Raw genomic sequence first — 22,615 nt, forward strand, 5'->3', positions numbered from 1 at the left:
CAAGTAGGCTGGTCTGGATGGCCAGTGAATCCCAGGGTTCTGCCTGGATCTACCTTCTCAGTGCTGGGATTAGGGCCATGTGTCTCTACTTCCTGCTTTCACGTGGCTTCTGGCAATTAAACTTGCGTCCTCGTGCTTGCAAGGCTAAACTATCCCTCCAGTTTACCTCCCAAACTCTCCATCTCCTGTCCCCGTACTCTCTTCCCACTGTGCCCTTTGATGCTCTGCCATGCTCCCTCAGTTTACCTCCCAAACCCTCCATCTCCCGTCCCCGTCCCCGTCCCCGTCCTCTCTTCCGACTGTGCCCTCTGAGGCTCTGCTATGCTTTGGGCTACCCATCCTCACAGGATCCTGGTCCTGGGCAGGGGACAGTTAGCTGCTCTCTCTCTCTCTCTCTCTCTCTCTCTCTCTCTCTCTCTCTCTCTCTCTCTCTCTCTCTCTCGTTTCCTCGTCTGCAGAGTAGATAATCCTAGGATAAGCTCCCCAGAGTTTATTAAGGATTAAATGTGACTTTGCCTACAGATTGTGCTGCTATCTGCCAGTGACTTGGACTACCCTTACGGTCTTTGTCTTCTTTTCTGTATCTGCCTCGTCCCTTTCTGAGTTTCCCTGTTTATTCCCTTCCTTTCCTCTTATCACTTTCATAGCGTGGATCTTTCCAGGAAGCTGGATAGGCACCGGTGCTCCTCCTATAGTAGGGAAATTCCACGTAGGGATCACTGTAAGATGACCTAATGGCCTCGCCCTAGGCCACCTGCACTGGAGCCCCTGCTGGGGGATTGTTACTCCAAGAGCTGGTGCGCTGCCTCCTAGGACCGGCCAGTAAAGTCTAATCACCGCAGTGCCACCTGGGCCTGGCAGCTGTGGTGCAGGTGTGCCCAGGGCCTTCACGTGTGCTCTAACTAAGCCTTGGCGGGGAGAGACAGCCAGGGTCTGGGAAAACAATCACCAATCCTTTTAAGCCAAAGCCATCAGCCTTTATCACCAACTCAGCCTAACATCTCAAACTGCAGACTCCTTAAGTATGACTCTCTTTAGAGCAGAGGACTGAAGCCTTCCATTGCTGTGGCATGCCGTTGTGACCACAGACACCAAGATTGACTAAAATGTGTTTTGTCTGAAAAGGCCTGGCCTGGAAACGGAGGTCAGACATATTCCCTGCAAAGGAAGCTGTCGTACTCACCTCAACACGTGTTCATGACAGGCATACAATACAAAACAGTGTGATTTATCAGTGTATCAATTAAAAAGAAAAGTTTTAGTGCCAGACTTGGTAGCATAAGCCTTTAATCCAGCACTCAGGGGGGAGAGGGAGATGATCTCTGTGAGTTCAAGGACACCCTGGTCCACAGAGTGAGTTTCAGGACAGTCAGGGCTGTGCAGAGAAACCCTGTCTGAAAACAACAGAGGGGGAAACAATCCCAGCCATGATGTTACAGGCCTGTAATCACCTACTTGGGGTAGGGAAAGGAGATTAAGAGATTAAGCCATCCTCAGCAGCTGCTCAGGGTTCGAGACCACTCTGATTGATACATACACACACACACACACACGCATACATACATACATACATACATACATATATACGTATGTATCAAAGCTAACACCTTTGGTAGTCTGACCCAGTAATTCTGCCAGAAATGCTGACTCTAGTGGTCAGAGCTTGATACTCTCACTGCCAACATGTGGGAGGCCTGGGTTCGATCCCTGGTCAGGGAAGGCTTGACACATACCTTTAATCTCAGGACTCTGGGAAGTAGAGGCAAGTGGGTTTCTACAGTTCCAGGCAAGCCAGGGCTATGTAGTAAGACGTCATCTCAGAAAGAAAGAAGAAAGAAATGTCTTCTAATCGCATTCATACTTGGGTACAGGTGCTGGGGTGGGCAGAGGATAGAGAAAAAGGCGAAGACAACCGCAAAGTCTGTCAATAAAGGGATGGATGAATGAATTATGCTAATTCCACTCACAGACTGTTATTTAACTACTTTAAATGCATGGAAATGGGACCTGGGGTGTAGCTCACTGGCAGAGTGCCTGCCTAACACACTTAGGCATTGGACTCAATGTCTGGAAATACATTCACATTTATATTTGTAACTTCCAAAACTGTGTGTATGTGAGACAGAGAAGGGAACTCGGCTCGAGGAGGACCTGCCCTCACACCCAGGCTTCAGGGTTCTGTATCCAACACAACAGAGGGAAAGGACCAGGAAGCCCTAAGAAAAGCTATTCCAAAGGATACACACCAGGAAAAGTGGTGCACACCTTTAATCTCCATACTTGGGAGGCAGAGGCCAGAAGATCTCCGTGGATTTAAAGCAATCCAGTCTAGATAGAGAGTTGCAGACCAGCCAGAACTACACAGTGAGACCCTGTCTCAAAAACAGAAAGTGAGGTGGGGGACAGGCTGGAAAGACAGACAGCTCAGCAGTTAAGAGCACCTGCTTCAGCTCCCAGAATCCACAACTCGTAACTGCAGGTCTAGAACTCTGATGCTATCTATCATCTGACCTCTGAAAATATCAGGTACACAGTTGGTGCATAGATATGTATGTAGACAAAATACTTATACATGTAATGATAAATCTTTTAAAAAATTGTTAAGAAGGGGCTAGAGAGATGGTTCAGTGGTTAAGAGCATTGACTACTCTTCCAGAGGTCCTGAGTTCAAATCCCAGCAACCACATGGTGACTCACAACCATCTGTAATGGGATTTGATGCCCTCTTCTGGAGTGTCTGAAGACAGCTACGATGTACTTACATATAATAAATAAATCTTTATAAAAAAAATTGTTAAGAAAAAAATTACATGGCAAACTGGTGATGAAGGCTTCGTTTGACACTTACACAATAAAACACTTGTAAATCACCTATTATAATAATAGATTATTATTAAACATTATACTAAATTATATTAAATTATCTCATATAATAATAATCAAAGAGGATGCAAACAATTTAAATTGTGTTAGAAGCAAGTGTTTTAGAAATAAAGGAAAAAAAATATAAGAAACTAACTAAGAAAACTAATCAGGGGGCTGAAAAGATGGCTCAGCAGTTAAGAACACTGGCTGCTCCCAAAGGACCCCGGTTCAATTCCCAGCACCCATGTGACAGCTCACAGCTGTCTGTAAGATCAGTTCCAGACATACAGGCAAAACACGAATGCACACAAAATAAAAACAAATACATTTAATAAGAAGAAAGAAAGAAGACATCAGTTCCAATCCACCATTACCCTGTATGTAATGTTATGTATATATGAATATATGTTATGTATATATGAATATGTGTGTGTGCTTTGTACTTGTGTATGTCAATATATCTATTAAATGTGCATTTGTGTTATATGTGTGTATACATGTATACTTGTGCTTGTGTTACTATGCATGGCTGTGTCTGTGTTTGTAGATGTACATTTGTGTGTGCATCTGTATTTGTATGTGTATACACTTTGTGCTTGTGTATGTCTGTAAATCTATAATATGTGTGTTTGTGTTACATGTGTGTATATGCTTATGTATATATGTGTGTGGTTGTGTCACATTTATAGGTGTATATTTCTGTGTGTTTCTATGTATATGTGTGTGTACATTGTACTTATATATGTCTATAAATCTATTATATGTACATTTGTGTTATATGTGTGTATGCTTATGTACACATGTGTGGTGGTCTGGTTTGCAGGTGTGTTTTTCTGTGTGTGTGTGTGTGTATGTGTGTGTGTGTGTCTGTGTGTCTGTGTTTTAAATGCTGCCTTCCTTGGTTGTATTTACATTCCCATTTTATTCATTCTTATCTCAAAATAAATTCCTTTGTTAATATGTCTTTAAGAATTACAAAACTGCCTTACTGGAAAGTCAGTCACCTGGTGGATCTACTTTGTTAACCAGTGTGCTGAACAAACGCTTTTGAGAGGAATGAGGCCAGCAGACGAGAATTCAGCCTAGGTGAGAATGAGACGGTTAACCGCACTCTTGGTCCTTACTTAGCCTCCCTCCTTGTTTCAGGGCATTCAGGGGAAGACAGGCTGCAGATCGCGCCCCTCTTATTGTTCCTTGTGCTCCTGCCTGCCTGCCCTGCAGCCCACTTCTCCCTGCAGGGCTCAGGGCTGGCCCTGGGGCTGGTGTCTGTTGGCTGCATGTTGTGTCACGTTCAGGACCCTCAGGAAGCTTTGAGGTATCCTGACTTTCAGACAGACAAGCCACCAAAGTAAACACCTCGGGAGACACAGCAGGCCACACACCTACAAGACTCTGACATTTCAACCATTAGCACATGTCAGAGTGGTTTAAGATTGATTAAAATGATTAGGCCCTTGCGCTTAGAAGCCTTGCTCCTCATCCCTGAGTGAGGCTTTTCTGTTTCCATTTCCAGAAAAACACCAACAGTCAGCAAGCTTTGGTAATACTGCAAAATCTGGGCCACAAAACTGTCACAGCCTCCTCTGTGGAGCACCCAGCCACCTCAGAGATGATGTGACAAAGAGGGGGATTTTCCAGGTGGAAAACGGCAGTAAAACCCCTCAAGCACAGGTGCAGAAAACTCTCTTGGGGCCGAGGTATCGCTCGGTGTGCATGCTTCTTTAATGGATGCTCCACGGTGCTTGCATCTCTCCCATCAGTTCTGAGCGTCCTAATGGAAGGTTGAGCCCAAACTTCAGGAAGAGGTGATAACACACAAAGCTGGCAATTGTCTAGATAGACCAGGTTTTGAAATCTGAGTAACAGCAAATAGGTCCTCACCCAGACTTCTATAAACAGCCCCAATTAAGCTGCCTGGGTCTCACACACACACACACACACACACACGCAGAAGGCTGTTTTGGGCAGAGGACAGGGATGAGCAGGAGGGCAGGGGACACGGCAGGATGATGGACAGAGTATGATCAAAATACATGATGCCAAGTGTCATAAGGAACCCACTATTATGTATAGTCAATATATGCTAATAAAAATAGTTAAGACATCCAAACCACAGCGTTCTCTTCATGCTAGACCTGCTTTGGAACGTGGGTCCTGACCTAGGTTTTTTAGTGTGAGTTTATTGGTTAGCTGTATCATGTATGAAGTAAACAAGGACACAAATTAGGATGTAATCTTCTTTCTGCCTCTTGGGGAATCAGGGTCCTTCTTAGTATGGAGCTAAGAAGGTGTTTGGCCCTGCACCCCAAACAGAAGGCAGCATGGAGGGCTAGCTCTCAGTATGTAACAGTCAGAGAAGAAGACATCGTACTGTGCTACACATACAGTGACGTGACTAGACTTAACTGCAGTCTATTGTGCTTTTCGAAATGTTCTCATCATAAAAGAAATGAGAAGGTTTTGGGGTAGTAAACACACTGATTCTTTTGAAGGTGCTATGCACGGTGTATAAAACAGCACTGGGCTGAGGGTATAGCTCAGTGGCAGTGTGTGCTCAGTACACCCTGGGTTCAGTCTTCCGCACCAAAGACAAAATACAACAAATAACAAAGGAAAATTAACCTCATGTTGTACCCATGTGCACGTGCAATTACTTTATTGCAATAAAACTTGGAATATAGGGCCGATGAGGCAGCTCAGCAGCTAAGAGCACTTGCTACGTTTGCAGAGGATTGAGTTCGGTTCCCAGCACCCATGCTCTTCAACCTACAACAACCTGTAATTCCAGCTCCAGGAGATCCAACGCCCTCTTCTGGCCTCTGTGGGCACTGCACTCATGTGCACATACCCCACACAGAAATGTTAATAAAAATAAATCTTCAAACAAACAAAATGAAATTGAGAAAGTTTAGAAAATGTTCCTCGATAGCACTTGACTGAATTCAGGATACCTTGTACCAGGTTCTTTTTCTTTTCTTTTTTTTTTTTTTTTTTTTTTGACAAACATCATGACAAATGTCAGTTCCCCTACTGAACCTGATCTTCAGGGTGCAGGTGAGGATTAGCTGTTAACATGAACAGGCCACTTGGAATTCCAGTTTGCTCTCTGACTTAACCGGATTCGAGTCCACTCCAACTACGTACCCAGCTCCTCAGGTCTTCATTCTTCCCATCAAATTCCCTGTGCCACTGAGATGGTCCATGCTGGACCATTGGAAAAAGCATAGTGTTTCAGGATGTACCTCAGCCAGCTTGGTTCTCCAAGACGCTTTTAATTCTTAAGTGGTTTTTACGTTCAATATTGGGTAGTGACTCCCTTTTTCTTTCTTTGGTTAATAGGTTTTTCTTTTCTTTTCTTTTCTTCGGAGAAAACAGATTTAAAAGTTGATTTATTTTGAATTACGGGGGCAGGGTGCGGTCAGCAAGTATGGGTTTGAGAACAGGAGTGCAGGAGCTGGAGCAGACCAGAACAACATTCAGAGCTTCTGGGACTAGAATTGCAGGTGGTAGTGAGACACCAGACACCGGTGCTCAGAACTAACTTGGTTCCTCTACAAGAGCAGTATACACTCTTAATAGCCTAGCAACAGAAACCAGGGCTTGGACTCCCCTCTTTCTGTGCCCCTAAACAAATCCAGTGTGCATTCTTTGTCTCTCCCTCCCTCCCATGGGCTAGGCTCCCGTTCTCTCTCTGTTTCTGTCTGTGTTCACAACACCTGTCTCTCCAGGAAGCACATATCCCATTTCTTCTGCTCCAGGAGTAGATATTTATATTATTTCCTGAAGGGTAAGAGAAAGCTATCAGAACTTGGCAACATATAAAGTAAATACCCACTAATTGCAATGCATTCATTTAAGTCAGCCTTTATCCCCCATTCACATTGTAGTCCATGTCTCTCTTTGAAGTCCTGTTGAATTTGTCCAAAATTACCTCGCCCGAGGCAGGCAGCTGTTTGGAACATTTGTTCTGAATGATCCCCAAAGCAGTAAATCTCAGCACTGGTACTGGCTCACACACCACAAAAAGGAAATGTCCTGGGCAGGGCAAGGATCCAGGCTTAGATCCCCACAGTAGGAAGAGAAAAGAGAGAGATACACACACAGCTCTCAGGGTGTGATGCTTTGCATACCCGTGACGATGTTATAAACCACAGCCTGCACTTAACTCACACACATAACCTGCAGCCAGCTGTGAGTCTAGGATCCCTGCCTCCTCTCTCTCCACGCAGCACCTATCCACGCAGCAAGCATCTCTCATATAAAAGTAGTTTTACGAGATAATGTTATCATTTATTTGCTTTCAACAAAAGTTGCTTGGGGGGGCGGGGGGTGCAGGCTGGAGAGATGGCTCAGCAGTTAAGAGCACTGACTACTCTTCCCAGAGGTCCTGAGTTCAATTCCCAGCAACCACATGGTGGCTCACAACCATCTGTAAAGGGATCCCATGTCCTCTTCTGTGTAGTGCAACAGTGTACTCACATGCATAAAATAAATAAATAGATCTACTTTTTAAAAAAATAGCTTATGTCCTTCAGCATTTTCATCTCACCCCAGAACTTTATTTTATCTAGATGAAGAAGCATGCCTTACTGGCACCAGGCACTGTGCCTGTCTTGATGTGTATTGTTCTTGTAGGTGATGCAGGGATGCTCTGACACTTCCAAAGCTTTGCACCCAGGGCAGGGGATCCTTCTTCCCCATTTAAAAGAAATGAGTGCCTTCTAAGTATTTTCTGCCTATGTCCAGGCTCTGCTTTTGTGAACTTAGAACAAACTCTGCAGCAGCAAAGGGAGAGAGCTGAACTGAAGTCAGTGACTCACTAACTCACTGCCCTTAACATGAGCAGCTTGAGCCCAACCATGAAGGAAGAATATTTTACTTTACAGAGCTTCCTGGGAGACACCACAGGCACATGGAATGGGTCAGGAGACTGGCCTGCAGTCACAATGATAGCTCATCTTCAGGCAGTTGCAGATGAAGCAGTCAGAGCAAGAATTGCATACTGTCAGGGTCATGCTGGAGGAGTTGAGCATGCCCCATCATAACGAGGGGCATGCCAAGCATGGCGGCCCATGCCTGGAATTCCAACTCTTCCCAGGACTCTGGAAACCAAGTCAGGAGGATCAGGAGTTTGAGGGCAGCTTAGCGGGGTTGGAGGAGGGACAGCTAGCAAGCAGATGATTTCATAGTCTCAGGACAGCTCAGTGATTACAGCAGTAACAGTGGTGTTGGTTTTCTCTCTCTGTGCTTATTACATGACTACATGTGAAAACTGAAAATTTCAGATAATTAGATAGATTGATATGAAAAATATGCAAGGTTAAGAAAAGTTGTATAATCCTGAATCTGAAATAGCAGAATTGGCAGGAACTCATGTTCTTTATTCATGCATTCACATAGAAAGGGGGGGGGCAGAGGTGCGTGGTCTTGTAAGCCTTTAATCCCAGCCCTTGGAAGGCAGAGGCAGGCAATTTAAGGCCAGCCTGGTCTGCAGGTCTGCATAGTTAGACTCTGTCTCAAGAGAGAATTTAAAAAAGAGAGAGAGAAAGGAAAAGAATAAACGAACCCTGGGAAGTCTACCAAAGGAGAGTCACCCCTGGTGGCCAGACACCAGCTCTATGCTGTGTGCCAGTGATCTCTGAGAAGCCTTTCTGGAGAAATGTCCAGCTTCAGGTCTGGAATAGGAAATGTACACGTTGGCTCCGTGGGAGGAAGGAAGAAGCTGCCCCTGGCAGAGGGATGGATTAGCATGGGTAGAAATACCCAGAGCTGTCCGACCACGGCTCTACCAGTGCATCAGGGCTAATGACATCAGAAGCTGACATCGGCGTCTCTGTATCTCTGTAATGCCCATTGACTGATATGCTCATTTGATAATGAGTAATATTCTACTTCAAGGTTTCCACTACCACCCTACTTTTGCATGCTTTTATTACTGCAATTATTTCTGTGTGTGTGTGTGTGTGTGTGTGTGTGTGTGTGTGCATGTGAGCATGACACATCGTGGCTGTGGAAGTCTGAGGTCATCTTTCAGAAGTCAGTTCTTTCTTTTCATCCTGTGGGTCCCAGGGATTGAACTCAGGTCTCTAGGCTTCACATAGTAATCTCCTTTACCCCCAGAGCTGCCACACTGGTCCCTTTTACGTGCTTTTAAAAGCTTATTTATATTTTAGGGTCACATTACACAGGGTTGAGGGTGTGGCTCAGTGAGAGGAGGTGTGACCATCATGCCTAAGACCCTAGGTTTAATCCTCAGCCCACCCCACACGTACTTACGCCCAAATATTTACATGTGATCAACATAAGTCAGAATATGCTAAAAAGTAAAAAGAAAATGCTTTGCACTTACACATCCATAAGCCAAAATGACTATCCCCAGCTCTCAAAAGTTATAACAATGTCACCACATTCTTATAAGCAGCTTTTGAAATTATGTGTACCCAAGTACATACATGTGTTTAGAGTCATCATTTCTTTAAACACACACACAGGAATCCTAAAGCAATTATTCTGCCACCGTTTTTCTTTAAAGGTGCTCCTTGAGGTTTTCTATTCTGCCACCCTCAGGAGCAGTGTGGTGCACTTAGAGGCACTAAGTCCCTGTTGCCTGCTGTCCAGGTCTACTTAGCTGGCTATACCACAGTGCGTGTCTGTCCCAGTTTTATACTATTTGTCTGTCTGATTCCAGGAGTACCTTTGCAAACATCTGTAACTTCTCTTCCTCTTGAACTTCACGTACATGTGTAACTGACCTGACTGTGAATTCTTCCTTTTGAGCCCAGAGCCCAGAACAAGATCCCTTAAACCATGTGCTGTAAGTTCTAGAAGATAAAGCATGCTTCCAAGACAGTGTGTGTTTAGCCCTCATCCTGAAAGATTCCTATTTTTGAAAAGCTCAGGTCTGATTTCAGTGCTAGGCAGTTCTACAGATTCACGTTTGAGAGCTGAGAACGGATGCCAATCATTTGTCATGGTTGCTACAGCAAGGGGGGGTCGGGGAAACACGGGTGTGGCACTTAGCACTCCATAAATCAGAAGAGATGTGTCTTCATAGGTGATGCCACCAACGTGGAGGAGAGCTGAAGCCAGAGGCAGCCCTGACTCATGAAAACGATTCTCTGAGGGTTCAGGTTGGTTTTGTCTTGTAACATCAGATTTTTGTCAGACTGAACAGCCCAACTGGTCTGCTACTGCCCTTTAAATATCAGTCGTTAGGAAAGCTAGAAAACTTGGGCACAGCTCTGAAAACCAACAGCATCACACTAATTCGTTTTTAATCTATGTTTGTTTGTGCCTCCCTTAAGACAGTTTCTGTGAATAGCACTTAGAAAGCAGCATTCTTTGGCTCTACTGAGAACGTCTAGCCCAACAATCCCAGACACTAAGGTAATTTCTTCTGAAGTCACTGTCTTACATGGTGACAGTTGGTCCTGGCTTCACCTGCCACCCGTTGTTGCATTTAAGATAGCAAAAACCAGATTGATCTATTAAAAGAAGAAGAAGAAAGAAAGAAAGAAAACATGCTTGTCTATGTTAAACAGTGAAATCTTATGCTGGGAAAAGTCCCTATTTTAATAAGCCTTAAACAACAACAAAAAATTCTACCTTAGGTGCTAATTAGAATCTAGATTCAGGTGTGAACCTCTTTGACTGAAAGTGCGTGTTGAGTAACTGCAGGAAATGGGCCAATTTGAGGTACAGCAGCAATTACTGAATTAGTAGAAAAGTTCAAGTCAGGCTTCAGGTATCAGATCATTACAGAGCCTTCTGGGTACAGCTAATCCCACAGCCACTGGGCTCCCAGCACCTGTGCGTGCCTGTGTGCTGGAGCCCCAGGAAGGGAGGGAGCTGCTTCCCCCTCAAGGAAACAACTCACTCACCAGGGAGTGCAGAAGTGATGGTAACTGACCTCCCTGCTCTCCCTCTTCAAAACTCAGAGAACCACTGTCTTAGACTAAGTCCATTGTATCTGATGGGGTGGCTTCATTCTCAGTCCCCGTGTTAGCTACATCCTCAGTGTCCTGAGAAGGGACCAATATTATGCCTAGAAAAGCCCAGCTCTGAAGTAGCCAAAAGCAAAGAAACTCTTCACCCTCCCACAGCAAGTCTCCAGAGACCTTGAAGGGGGCATCAGTGGGAACCAGGGTGGCCATTTGTTGGCGGGGGTTCTTCAGTTCCTCAGGTAGAAAGAGCTTAACTCAACCTTCAGGTTTTTTCTAGGTGCCTTCTGCCACATCACTGTGTTTGCTGAGTCGTTGTTGCACATTGCCAACAACAAAAATGTTCTGCCAGTCAAAATGGTGCCTCCCAGAATCCTTGGTGACAAGAACATGGTAAAGAATGAGTTATCAGCATCTGGAATTGGGGGCAATCTGCTCACCCTCCCTGCCTTCAGCTTGTGTGGTTCAAGATCATTTCAGAGGCTTTGCATGGAGTTCATGGGTTTTTTTCTTTGTTTTGTTGTTAGTTTGTTTATTTGTTTTGAAACAAGGTTGCTGTATGTAGCTCTGCTGGTTTGGAACTCACTAAGTAGACCAGGCTGCCCTCAAACTGACAGCAATCTCCTGTATCTGCCCCTGGGGTGCTGGGGTTGCAGGTGTGAGACACCAATCCCACCTCCCACAACTGATCCTTTTAAGTCCAACTTGAAGACTTATGTCATTTGGATTTTTACTCTGCTTCAGTTTAGGTTCCACCAGTTGGAGGGAGCGATCTGAGGTCACTGGTTTCTTTCAGCCCAAAGCATAATGAGCAGTCTACCTTTCTTCCCATTTGCAGCCAAGTTGTTAGAGACCTAGAGGCTCTCTGAGCTTCCAGCTTGACTCATCCATGTCTTCAACACAGACGTGAACTCTTGTAGCTTGTCATCTGTCCTGAGAATCTTGTCATATTCAGAATCAAAAAGAGGAAAGAAAATGAAACATCTGGGCGTGGCAGGTGTAAGCCTGTAATCCTAGCACTCAGGAAGCTGGGGCAGAAAGATTAGACGTTTGAGGCCAGTCTAGGCTATATAGCAAAACCCTTCCAAGAAATGAGAAGTGGGGATGGGAGGGAGGGAGGGAGGGAGGGGGAGAGGAGAAGAAAGGGAGGGAGGGAAGGAAGGAAGGAAGGACAGATGGATATTGTGGTACACATCTATAATCTCGTTTTTTTGGAGGTATAGGAAGGAAAATGAGAACTCAAGGTTATCATCATCTATATAACAAGTTTGAGGCCAGCCTGGGCTATGTGAGACCCTGTCCAGAGTGAGAGAGACATAAACAGCACCAAGTCTTCAAAAGCAAACGCAAGAAGATCAGAAAGAGAAAAGCGGTTAAAAACAAAAACAACAAAAAACAAACCTTGTCCCTGTCTTCCTGAGCTACTGAAACAAAGCACTGGAGGCTGGGTAGCCTAAAAAAGTAGAAAGTTATTCTCCAACTTCTCTGTATTGAGTCATCACTGGAAGCTCAAGATGGAGGTATCAGGAGCCTAGGCTTGCTAAGGCCTCTCTCTTGGTTTGCTGATGGCCATTTTCTATGTCGTCACATGGTCTTCCCATGGCATGGGTCTCTTCCTGTGAAGGTGTCAGACATGCATGTGAGGAGTCTCACTTTAGAGCTGGGTACAGTAGCACTCGTCTTTAACTGCAGTGCTGAAGGGGTAGCACTGGGAGTTCAGGGCCAGCCCTAGTCTATATAGTGAGTTCCAGGACAGGATACATAAAGAGATCCTGTCTCAAAACCCACCATCTTCTTCCTCCTTCTCCTCCCCCTCCCCCTCCTCTTCCTCCTCCCCCTCCTCATCTCCTCCTCCTTATCATCATCACCATCAGCATCACCACTATCATCATCATCACCATCACCATCACCGTCACCATCTCACTTTAACTTAATCCTCTCTGAAAGACCCAACCTCACATTCCAAGGCACTGAGGGCAAGGACTACAAAGTAACTAAAGCACGATGTCCCCCTCTCGGTATAGCCAAGCTACCCCATCTTCCAGCAGTACCAGACAACGGTGAGACAAGGTCACATGTGACCCAGTTGCATAGAGAGCTGAAGATGCAGGGAAGAGAGATGGGGGAGTGCAGGGGGGAAAGTCAGCATCTTTTTCTTTTTTAAGAAACAAGGTCTCGGGGCTGGCGAGATGGCTCAGTGGTTAAGAGCACCGACTGCTTTTCTGAAGGTCCTGAGTTCAAATCCCAGCAACCACATGGTGGCTCACAACCATCCGTAACGAAATCTGATGCCCTCTTCTGGAGTATCTGAGGACAGCTACAGTGTATTTACATATAAATAAATAAATAAATAAATAAATAAATAAATAAATAAATCTTTTAAAAAAAAAAAAAAAAAAAGAAACAAGGTCTCCACACGGCCCCTTCTGGCCTCACACTTATAGCAGCCTTTCTGCATCAATCTCCCCAGATTACAGGTATATAGCACTCCACCTGGCTTGTGCATGACGGGAGTAAGGTAAACCATGCTTAGAAGTTAGCAAGCACCCAAATACGTACTGAAGCTCCTTTAAAAGCCAGAAATAAAGCTACAATATGATCCAGAAACTCTACTTCTGAGCAGATTCTCAAGGAAAGGAAGTCAATGTGTGTGTAGCAGACATCTGAGCTCACAGTGACTGTGACAGTGTTCGGAGAGCTAAGACGCGGTGTCGCTGTCATTGTCTACCAGCGGACAAATGGATAAGAAAATGCGATGTATGAATTTATGCACAGTGAAACATTACTCTGCCTTTAAAAACCTGAAGTTTTGTCTTGCATGGCAATATGAGTGAGCTCGAAGGACACTGTATATAGTGAGGGAAATAAGTCAGGTACAAAAGGATATGCATTTCATGCCCTCATTTTCATCAGCCGACAGCCTTGACCTCCCAGGACGAGAACACGGAATAGGGGTACAGAGTCCGGAAAGGGCAGAAGAGAGAAGCCGACTAAAGGATGCAGGGGTGTGGCTGGGTGGCAGGAATAATGTTCGGTGTTCTGGGGCACAGAGAGAAACTATGGGCGCGGAGAAGCAATGCATTAGAATATTTGGAATGCCGAACAGAAGAGCAACCAGCTTCAACCACCTTCAGACAGTTTCCTCAGTGCATTGGTCACTGGCAAGGCATGAGTCCTCCTGGAAAACAGCCGTCCACACAAGCTCCTGTAAGCAGTGCTAACGACATTCTCTGGCTCAGCTCCCGTCCCCACGTACACACAGGCACAAGTGTACAGGGGGATGAGAGAGGGCAAGGGAGAGGAGAACGGATGGATGTCATCAAAATACATTCATTATATGTGTGAAAATAGTGTGCTGACCCCCCTCAGTGTGTGTAATTAATATATGCTCACAAAAAAAAACAACACGTTTAATGTATGGTTAATTCTGAGGTAATTGATCTGCCACTTATCCTGGACTGAACATTACAGAGCAGAGGTGGGCGAATGTGAGATAAAGTCACCTGTGATGCGGCAACACATAGCGCCTGACATGTCCGTAACAGGAGCTACAGCTAACTGGAAAACAGCATAAACCATGGTCCGTCATTTCCTTTTTATGAAGGAAGTAATACATGATAGCGGATAAGTATAGTTTTTCTATTAAAACTTTAAAAATAATTTTTTATATTTTATTTATTTGTATGTGCGGTTGCACAAGTGTGTGCACATATGCCAAGACACACACATGGATTTCACAGGACAATGTGTAGGACTTATTTCTCTCCTTCCATCATGTTGATCCCAGGAACTGAACTGGGGTCTTCCAGCTTGACCACAAGCCCTTTTACCCACTTTTCCACCTCACCAGCCCATCAACTGAAACTTTTTAAAGTATGTTTTTTAAAAACCCATCATAACAGAGTTCACAGGCTGGCAAGCAGTTCGGTTCACTGTAATAAATGGCAAGAAAAAATATGCAAAAAAAACCCACACTTTTTTTAAAAAAAATTAGTATTCACACCAAACCTACAGTGTGCCCTCATGATATCTAGCTATGAGAAAACCAAGTCAGTCACATCAGTTGATTATTAAACATCTCCATAACTCCTAGGCCATGTTCCCTTAACTTGAAATGAGACATGGCAGTGGGACCCAGACAGTCATTGCATGGCTCTTTTCTTACACTTATAAATGTGGCAAATCCAAGCAGCCCCTGAGGTAGGGCTAGACACTAATGGTGCAGCTGGGATATCAGGCAGTTCTCCAGGCAGAGCGTCAGTGAAACTTAACTTTGAGCCTTCTGTCTGTGAGCGGCTGGGCTACAGTGGCAGGTTAAGTTAGGATGACCATCACCAAGGGCAAAGACTTCCTCATAACTGTGCAATAGACTGAGCTGTCTAGAACTAAATTACTTGCCCCATTATCCACCTGCCATGAAAGGCCCTGCTCTATACACACTAAAGTGAAACAGGTTTTCGGCTCATGAGATAAAGAGGCTCTCAGAGGAATGTTCCAGTCAGCAAGGATCCAAGGTTCTGCTTACATGGATCTTAATGTCTGACATATGAAGACACTGTTGACTCAATGAGTCACTGCCCGTGGTTTGATGGGGTTTCTGGCAGGTACGATAGGAACACATCAATAGACCTAGAGGAGGAAGACGGGGGCTCCCGGTAAGGATCTACAGTGATATGGCCAGAAAGCAAGCAGTGCTGCACGCCTCAGAGAGGACTCTGCGCACTGGAGCTAAGGCAGTGAATGACCTGCTCCGATTTGCTCTCCAGAAAGATCAACCAAAGGCTGGGGATGTAGCGCACGTAGTAAGGTGCTTATCTGGCATGCGCCAGACGTTAGATTTGAACGCCCGCACCATACAAACCAGATGTGATAGTACAGGTCGGTGCATTATCCCGACATCAGGGCAGATCAAGGGTTCAAGGCCATTCTCAACTACATAGTTTATGGCTAACCTGGGCTACATGAAACCATGTCTGAAATAAATAAACAGTGTTTTTACATGTGATTCTCAACTATGTAGCTTATGGCTAACCTGGGCTACATGAAACCATGTCTGAAATAAATAAGCAGTGGTTTTACATCTGTAATCCCAGCGTTGAGGAGATAGAGGTAGGATTGTGAATTTGAAGTTCATCTCAGCAATAGTGAGACACTATCTCCAAAAAAAAAAAAGTGATTTTAATAAAATCAACAAATACGTGAGCCAAATTCAGATTCTAATCTGTTCTACCATAGCACTTGTTTCAAAAACACAGATTCTTCCAACACAGTTGATGTATTAAGAAACAACGAAGCTCACTCAAGCGTCGCATTTGCTTGCATGTGACTCTGTTTGCAAGAAATGTGAGGTGAACTTAAGAACTGTATGCACCTGAAATAAGACGAGTGGAGCACAGCAAAGCCGCACTGTGCCTCACACAATGCTGGCTCCCCACGCTCACTCCCTGTGTCACCCAGCAAAACCATATCTTGCTGTTCATTTAATCAGTGAACTTTCCCACTCAACGAACTTCCATTCAACATGCCAAGTTTGTCTACACCTCCTGGGTCAAAATGCAGAGACGGGCATTCTTTTTTGTTGTTGTTTTGTTTTTTGTTTTGTTTTGTTTTTCGAGACAGGGTTTCTCTGTATAACCTGGCGGTCCTGGAACTCACTTTGTAGTCCAGGCTGGCCTTGAACTCAGAAATCTGCCTGCCTCTGCCTCTCAAGTGCTGGGAATAAAGGCGTGCGCCACCACCACCCAATGAGATGGGCATTCTAAGCACTGCAGAGACCTCAACCAGACACACATAGTCAGGGCTGTGACAGGCATTCAGTTCCTGCAGCTCTCCCCAAACCAGCAAGGACATGGACCCAGCAGGAGAAGCTGGGACTGTATGTTCAGCTGTCGAACAGGGTGCGCTAAGAAGGCTGCTCACTGAACCCCATCTTGAATTCTGTTGGAGGTGATAGCTGCTCTGAACAAATGCCTGGATGGAAGCTGTGTCTCAGACACAGCTGGAGATGTAGGTCTGTTAGAGAGCATACACGAAACCTCAGGCACAAGCCTAGCACCACGTGAACCAGACGTGGCCACACACAGCTTCAGACTGCATGGGGGAGGTACAGAGAAGAGGAACAGAAGTTCAAGTTCATCTTCAAGTCAGTGAGTTTGGGTCAGCCTGGGGTGCATGAGACTCTGTCTCTAAAAGCAAATAAGCAAATAAATAAATAAGGAAGATACTCCTAAGACTGGGAGCTCCTTAGATCCAGGATTGCTCATTGTAACACTTAGTGCAAATACCAGTCTGCGGACAACAAACTATGCTACGCACACCTAGGTTATAGCCTCCTGTGCAGCTCCAAAAACGTTCCTCCCTTCCTCCTGGCAGGAATTCAAAGGGTGCAGTTCCCACTTGCATCATGAACTAGTGTGTCTTCAAGTGCAAGTGTTGTTTGTTGCAGCATCTCTCTCTCTGTGTATGTGTGTGTATCTGTAAGTGTATGCATGTGGGTGTGGGTGTCTACCTGTAAGTGTGTGTATGTGAGTGTGTGTGTATGTGTGTATATCTGTAAGTGTATGTATGTGGGTATGAGTGTCTACCTGTAAGTGTGTGTGTGTGAGTATGTGTGTGTGTATGTGTGTCTATCTGTATGTGTATATATGTGGGTGTGGGTGTCTACCTATAAATGTGTGTGTGTGTGAGTGTGTGTGTATGTGAGTGTGTGTATCTATAAGTATGTGTATGTGGGTGTGGGTGTCTACCTGTAAGTGTGTGTATATAGGTGTGGTTGTCTACCCTTAAATGGGGGGGGGGGGTATATGTAAGTGTGTGTGTATATCTGTAAGTGTATGTATGTGGGTGTGGGTGTCTACCTGCAAGTGGGTGTATGTGAGTGTGTGTGTGTGTGTGTACCTGTAAGTGTATGTATCTGTAAGTATATGTGGGGGGGTGTGAGTATCTACCTCTGTGTGTGTTTGTGTGTATCTGTTAGTGTATGTATCTGTAAGTGTATGTATGTGGGTGTGGATGTCTACCTGTAGGTGTGTATATGTGAGTGTGTGTATGTGTGTGTCTATCTGTGAGTGTATGTATGTGGGTGTGGGTATCTACCTGTAAATGTGTGTGTGAGTGTGTATGTGTGTGTGTGTAAACACAACAACCAAACCGTAAAACACTGCTTCCCAAGCTCTTCAAAGGTGCAGGTCACATAGTTTAACTGAAACAAGAATCTCTCTGGGGTCTGGGGCCTCTGACCAGCTCCCTTCCATGCAGAGGAATATTCTAGTGCACTGGCAAGGCTCCCAACTCTTCTCCATTTATAAATAACGAGGTCAAGTTTTCCTGGAGGGACCCATCAGAGAGGGGAACGCTGGACGGAGGGGGTAAATGAACACAGATGGACACCAAGGTGGTAGGCGTAAGGCGTTGGAGCCTCCCTGGCATTGCTGTCGTTCTTGCTTGTTGCTGTTTCTCCATTAGTTGAGTTAAACTAGCTAGTAGCTGGTGCAGAGCCCAGCCTGTCCCTGAAGGGCTTTACAATTGAACCACAGATCAATTTCCCAAGTCTATTACTCCAAAGAAGCAATAGGCTGAGGGCTGGCCCTGCCCCCACTGATACAAACAATTGTTTTTCGTGCTGAGATTCATGCTGCCTTTAATCCAGTTTTCCAAAGCACTGTGCATTTTATCCCACTCAAATAATTTATTGAATTTAAGTTTGGTAAGAAAACTAACTGTTGGAAGGCCAACAAGTCTAGTTCTGCTGACAGTTATTGAGAGAATAATATCCTGCCCCCGTCCAGGAGTTATTTATGTGCACATATTCGGGGATCAAGCTACTTGAGTTGAAATAAATTAAACTCTTAGTACTCGAAGCCAGCTGAAATGAACCCATGGCACGGCTGCAACTGGCTCAAAGGGCAGGATGCTCACCCTTGTGAGAGACCCAGGGGTGAGTAGTTGTGCTCTGATACCTCAATGGGAAAATTACCATCATCGGCCAAGCGTCTGCCTGGGCCACGCGCCTGGGTTGACTATTAACCCAACAGACAAAAGTTTAGGAAACTAACAGAAGCCATGGTGTCTGACCATATTCCGCTGTAGTCACAGTCACACATACAACTCAAGCTGGCCTGTCAATTTAACAGATGGGCAAGCCAGAGGATTTTCCAAAATAAACATCCGACTATAGCTCAGTGGTGTGACTAAGTGACAGAGCAAGTGCTTAGTGTGCACAAAACCATGTGCTCAATCTCCAGTACCAGAAATCAGGGTGGGGTGGGGTGGGGTGGGAAAGGGTAGGGTGGGGTAGAGTAGGGAAGGGTAGAGTGGAGTAGGGGAGGGTGGGGAAGGGAAGGATTGTGTAGTGTAGGGTAGGGTGGGGAAGGGGAGGATTGGGTAGTGTAGGGTAGGGTGGGGAAGGGGAGGATTGGGTAGGGTAGGGTAGGGAAGGGAAGGATTGGGTAGGGTAGGGTAGGGTAGGGAAGGGTAGGGTAGGGTAGGGTAGGGTGGAATCAGTCCTAACTACAAGGCAGCCTTAAAGCTCCAAGCAAGAGTGCACTGCGGCCTGCCTTCTCTGAAGCACCAACCCTCACTCTCAGCAGAGTACAACACAAGAAGCAGCCCCTGTTTTGACAAGCGTGAGAACCTGTGGACGATTTGAGAAGCCTATTACAATAAAGTCTCTCGTATAAAATAACTAGTGTGTTGTAAGTGGCAGCTAGTGAACACAGGACACTTCTAACTGAAGAATACAAATGTATTTTTTTTAAGCACTCACATTCAGTATGAATGAAATGGACACCTTAAGTAGAGATTTAAAGATAATTCTTACAAGGAGCTATCTAATTTACAAAACAATCCCCTGGGGTTTCATTAAACACTTAAGCGCTCTACTGACAACAGAATGGTTCCGTTTAGGACACATTTCCTGAGTCTAAGATTGGTTTAGAACTATCTTTTCTCTTCTTTTCTTTTCTTTTCTTTTTCTTTTTCTTTTTTTCCAAATTACTTTAAATTAAAATCTGGGGTCAGGGAGATAGCTCAGTGAGTAAACGCCAGACTAACTATAGGAGCCCTGGAACCCAAGTAAAAAGTTAGTTTAAAAATGCTACAATCCCCACATTCCTGTGGTAAGTTGGGAGATGAGGCCAGAAGAACTACCCAGAATTCCAGCGGGCCCGGAATGCAGAGTTCAGCAACAGAGACAACAGAAAACCTCCTTAGCAAGATGGGAGGCAGGAACTGATCGACCGCTATCCTCCGGCCTCCATGGCTACAGCATGTACAAGCAATTCATACCCTAAAATTAACTAATCCGTCAATTACGAAACAAATAAAAGGAACTTGACATTCACTGATTGCCCTCTGACCTCCCCATGCCTCCCCTGACCCACATGTGGCTAAGAAGGTAACAGCCGCAAGGACCACCAGCTCCAGAGTATTCTCATAAGACTTTCTTTATCTTCTAAACTTTGATATGACCTCAACAGTGATTTGCCATCCCTAAGGAGACACAACTCCCTCCCTGCTCAGCGTCCCCCACCCAGTATCACTCAATAGAAGCACTTGTGATTTTCAAATAGGATTTAAAGAAGGAAATTACGGGGGGGGGGCAGAGAAATGTCTCACCTGTGGAAGGAGTGCACTAATCTTGCAGAGAACTGGGGTGCAGTTGCCAGCAACCCTGTCAAAAGACTCACAGTCACCTCTAGCTATAGCTTGAGGGCATCCAGCACCCTCTTCTGAGCGCTAAGGTCACCCACACTCATGGGCACATAGTCCATACATGTACACTAGCACAAATTTATATTTATACAGAATAAAATATGTAAACAATAGTAAGTAACCCTCAATCCTCATTGTTTGCTGGCATAAGTGCTTCATTTCCAGCCCAGCTCCAGGTGAAAATTTGCAGAGAGCACTGTTTTGTTGAGATGGGGTCTTTCTACTTAGCCCTGGTTGACCTAGAACTCATTATGTAGATGAGGATGGGCTTTACCTAGCAATGATCCTCCTGCCTCAGCCTCTTGAATGTTAGAATTACAGCCCTGTATCCCATACTCCAACATGAAATAGTATTTTAACCCCAGACCGCTATATGATACTTTCTTAAAAACAGGGTTCTTTAAGAAAGGATAGGGAAAGCCAGGTGGTGGTGGTTCACACCTTTAATCCCAGCACTAGGGAGGCAGAGGCAGGTGGAACTCTGAATTTGATGTATGCCTGGTCTACAGAGTTAGTTCCAGGGCTATACAAAGAAACTCTGCTTCAAAACACACACACAGGAAGGAAGGAAGGAAGGAAGGAAGGAAGGAAGGAAGGAAGGAAGGAAGGAAGGAAGGCAGGCAGGAAGGCAGGCTAATGTGGAGAAAATATCATATGCATCTATACAGATACATAAGCATATGTGGCCTAGAAGCTGATAGGGACCAGTTATAGGGGACCTTGTTGCATAAAGCCAAGAAGTTGTAGGAGGAAGAACAAGGAGAAATGGATGGGGAGGAGAAGGGGGAGGAGAAGGAGAAAGAGGAGGAAGAGGAAGAGGAGGAGAAGGAAGTGGGTGGGGAGAAAGAGAAAAAAGAGCAGACTCCATTGATGGTGCATGGGCATACCATACCTTGCAATGATGGACAGAGCATCTCTTCCCTCCTCTCCACTGAAGACGCTGAGATTTCTAGGCTTAGCATTCACTGGGTTTTAATTCCAGTGGTGACTGCACAACACCACTAGCATTGTTATGCACTCTGCTCTTTTTTTCCCATCATGCATCTGGTACTTCAGCAGAAAAGGACAGTTGCAGGGTAACCACCCACACACACACACCAGACACCTATTCTGGGCTACCCTCCCCCCTTCTTTACAATTTTGTCATGGGCCAATATTGCCTGAACGCTTGACCTTTGACCCTCAAGCCCCTCCGTCCCACAGCACTGTGTTGGGTCCTCCGTGGGGATGGGTGAACTCTGGCTTTCCTTTCCGCATCAGCTGCTGAGCACCTGACCAATCGCTAAAAGGGTATTGCATACCTGCAAACTAAACACCAACCTCCAGGACACAGATCCTATCCTCTCCTCGAAAATCCAACCTTAATCCAGTTTACATTTCCTCCAAAGCAGCTTATTCACTAATGGAGCAGTCAGATTCCTGCAACTGCACATCTGTTTAAAAGAAAAAAAAGAAAGAAAGAAAAGAAAAAATCTGAAGGGGGGACCACCTGTGTCGGAAGGGCAGCTGGCTGGAGGCTTGTTTTCTCTGAAAACAGATTTTTCAGGAGCTGTGCATACCTGAGTCTCGCTTTCCTGGGTAACAAGGTGTGCCTTCCACAGGCAGTTCCCTCCATTCTGCAGAGTCCTAAAGTGACATAGGTGTTTGCAGAACTGTGAGGTCTCATTTCTGCTTCCTCCTCCCAGCACAAAACATCAAAACCAAGCTTTCAGTCCCCATGACCTGGGAGTCACTCATTCAGAAGGCTGCGCGTGATGATGACAAGTTACGAAGTGTTTGCACAGGCTTGCTTCCCAGAGAAGTTAGGAAGGAAAGGAGGAGGAGAGGAAGAGAGCAGAGTCTCTCTTCCTCTCCTCCTCCTTTCACAAATCGCTGTTGTGCAGGGTGGGATTTAGGAGCTGGAGAGAAGGAGCGGAGGTTAAGAGCACTGGCTGCTCTGGCTCCGGTTTCTAATACCAGGTGGTGGCTCACAGACACCTGTAACGCCAATTCTAGAGGATCCCATACTGTCCTCTGCCTCCTCAAACACCAGGCCCTCGAACATACACATAAAATAAAATGAATGGAGAGAGAGAGAGAGAGAGAGAGAGAACTACACT

At 45.3% G+C, this 22,615-nt stretch overlaps 1 long non-coding RNA gene across 1 annotated transcript; it reads right to left on the reverse strand.

The window, feature by feature from the left end:
• Positions 1-12,211: 12,211 nt before the first annotated feature.
• Positions 12,212-22,289, reverse strand: LOC147005662 (uncharacterized). Its single transcript, XR_015046640.1, has 3 exons — positions 22,076-22,289; positions 21,818-21,949; positions 12,212-12,421 (listed from the first exon to the last, which is right to left on the reverse strand). It is a non-coding gene; the product is annotated as an uncharacterized LOC147005662 (long non-coding RNA).
• Between the last annotated feature and the right edge of the window lie 326 nt (positions 22,290-22,615).

This window comes from Mus caroli, unplaced genomic scaffold, assembly GCF_978045245.1.
Source record: "Mus caroli unplaced genomic scaffold, Mus_caroli_1 scaffold_3, whole genome shotgun sequence".
NCBI classification, from domain to species: Eukaryota; Metazoa; Chordata; class Mammalia; order Rodentia; family Muridae; genus Mus; species Mus caroli.